This window comes from Triticum urartu, chromosome 3A (genome assembly GCF_056163025.1).
Source record: "Triticum urartu cultivar PI428250 chromosome 3A, HENAU_Tu73, whole genome shotgun sequence".
Classification (NCBI taxonomy): Eukaryota; Viridiplantae; Streptophyta; class Magnoliopsida; order Poales; family Poaceae; genus Triticum; species Triticum urartu.
This window is the reverse complement of record NC_141875.1, coordinates 35,486,451-35,489,486: the sequence shown is the minus strand read 5'-3', so window position 1 is coordinate 35,489,486 and position 3,036 is coordinate 35,486,451.

The window sequence follows — 3,036 nt, the reverse complement described above, 5'->3', positions numbered from 1 at the left end:
TAACTTTTCGAGTAGATGATTTTTCATATAAAAAACTTTTTCATCCGAGTTCGTACGCAAAAGTTATGCCCATTTTACAAATTCTCGAGAGATTTTGCAAATAAAGTCGAAATTCATATTTGTAAATTTTCACAACAACTAGACCACATATCACATAGGAAACTTATTTTCTTTTATTTTTTTGATATTTCCATCATTTTTGTTTTTTTTAAACTGAAAAGGCGGTCCAGGGGGGTGTGCATTCGGTGGAAGTGGTGGCCAAGTTACTAATGGCGCACCGTGGGGGTGGTGCGCCATTAGTAGTTCAACTAGAACTAGTAATGGCGCACCACTCCCACGGTGCGCCATTAGTAGTTTTGAAAAAAAATTACTAATGGCGCACCGTGGGAGTGGTGCGCCATTAATAGTTCAACTAGTAGTGGCGCACCACTCCCACGGTGCGCCATTAGTAGTTTTGATGAAATTTTTTTAATTTTTTTTTACTAATGGCGTACCGTGGATGTGGTGCGCCATTAATATTTGAACACTAATGGCGCACCAACACATGATGCGCCATTAGTATATAGTAATGGCGCACCACATGTATGGTGCGCCATTAGTGTCAATTCCATCTATAGCCCTTTTCCTAGTAGTGAAGGGCGTAGTTATGTACGCGAGATACTGGTTTCGCTATGTCGCGAGAGCTGGGGTTGGGGCCGCATTGCTACACTTTCTCATGGTGTGCCAGGCGGTCCTGCTATCGGTTACTCCGGGCGCGCTTGGCAGTGTCTGGCTTTTTAACGGCCGGACTGGAGAATTGCCTAAGAAGGCTACTTTGCACTTCCGCTGCGAGAGCCGCCGTGTGCTCCTCCGTACGGAGGGAGCGTTCGGTGTTTCCGTTGACCGTGATTACTCCTCAAGGGCCTGGCATCTTGAGCTTGAGATATGCGTAGTGCGGCACCGCATTGAACTTTGCGAATGCGGTTCGTTCGAGCAGGGCGTGATAGCCACTGCGAAACGGGACTATATCGAAGATTAAGTCTTCGCTTCGGAAGTTGTCCGGGGATCCGAAGACCACGTCAAGTGTTACTGAGCCTGTACAGTTGGCTTCTACACCTGGTATAATGCCTTTAAAGGTCGTTTTTGTGGGCTTAATCCTTGAGGGATCTATGACCATTTTCCGCACTGTATCCTGATAAAGCAGGTTCAGGCTGCTGCCGCCGTCCATGAGGACTCTTGTGAGATGAAATCCGTCGATGATTGGATCGAGAACCAATGCGGCGAAGCCGCCATGACGGATGCTAGTGGGATGGTCCCTTCGATCAAAAGTGATCGGGCAGGAGGACCATGGGTTGAACTTCGGGGCGACTGGCTCCATCGCGTATACGTCTCGTAGCGCACGCTTCCGCTCCCTCTTGGGAATGTGGGTTGCGTATATCATGTTCACCGTCCGCACTTGTGGGGGAAAACCCTTCTGTCCATTGTTGTTCGGCGGCTTGGGCTCCTCCTCGTCGTCGCTGTGCAGCCCCTTGTCTTTGTTTTCAGCTCTTAACTTGCCTGCCTGCTTGAACACCCAACAATCTCTGTTAGTGTGATTGGCTGGCCTTTCGGGGGTGCCATGTATCTGGCACAAGCGGTCGAGTATTCGGTCCAAAGTGGACGGGCCCTGAGTATTCTTTTTGAGTGGCTTTTTCCACTGACCAGATTTGTAGCCTTTGAATCCGGCATTGACTGCCGTGTCTTCATTGCTGTCGCTGCTAACGCGGCGTTTTTGCTTATTCCGACGTGTCCTGCCACTTTTGTCCTTGGTATCCGAATTACCAGGGTTCTTTGATAAGTTGTTACTGCGAGCTAGCCAGCTGTCTTCTCCCGCACAAAAGCGGGTCATGAGTGTCGTGAGGGCTGCCATAGATTTCGGCTTTTCCTGTCCCAGGTGCCGGGCAAGCCACTCGTCCCGGATGTTATGCTTGAAGGCTGCTAGGGCCTCTGCATCCGGACAGTCGACTATCTGGTTTTTCTTTGTTAGGAACCGTGTCCAGAATTGTCTAGCCGATTCCTCTGACTGCTGAATTATGTGGCTTAAGTCGTCGGCATCCGGTGGTCGCACGTAAATGCCCTGGAAGTTGTCGAGGAATGCGGCTTCCAGGTCCTCCCAAGAACCGATTGAGTCTGCTGGCAAGCTGTTAAGCCAATGCCGGGCCAGTCCTTGCTCCATTACTTCATTCGTGAAGCATAGCGGGTGTGCGGCGCCTCTGTACTGGGCTATATCACGACGTAGCTCGGAAGAGCTATGTCTGTTGTGTTCGGCCCGGCCGGATTTGTTGTATCCAGAGTGAAGATCATCGTCACGTGCCGTAGGGCGCCTGCGCGATCCGTAGATCGATCTTGTTTGTCTTGCCTTGTCCTCCAGTACATCTCGCAGGTCTGGCGCATTTTCCCGTGCCTTGGTTGAGTGGTGTCGGGGCATGGCTTGGGTGGAGGGTCGAGAGACCTCTCTGTCGCGGCCGCGAGGTGGCCGGTCTGCCATGTCATGTGCTGGTGATGTAGGTGCTTCCTCCTCTGATCGGGGTAGCGGCCTGCGATTTGGATAACTCTTGGAGGGGCGTTCGAGTTCGTACTCTTCGGCCGCAAGGACTTCAGTCCATTTGTCAGCTAGCAAATCTTGGGCAGCTCTAAGCTGCTGCTGCTTTTTCTTGAGGCTGCTTGCCGTGGCTAAAAGCCTGCGTCTAAAACGCTCTTGTTCGGCGGGGTCTGATGGTATGACGAATTCGTCATCATCGAGGCTTGCCTCGTCTTCGGAGGGAGGCATATAGTTATCATCCTCAACCTCTTGGTCTGCCGCTCTCTCCTGAGGGCTGGCTTCTCCATCTTCCTGTGCCGAATCTTGCTGAGGTGGTTGTTCTTCGGCGCTGTCCGGGGTAGTATTATCTCCCATGCCGGAATCACTGTTTTTGCTTTGGCGGGATTTAGAGCGGCGCCGCTGACGCCGGCGCTTTGGCTGTTTCTTGGGGGTTTCCTCCCCCACTGTTCCATCGTCATATGACGAGGTGGCCTTCC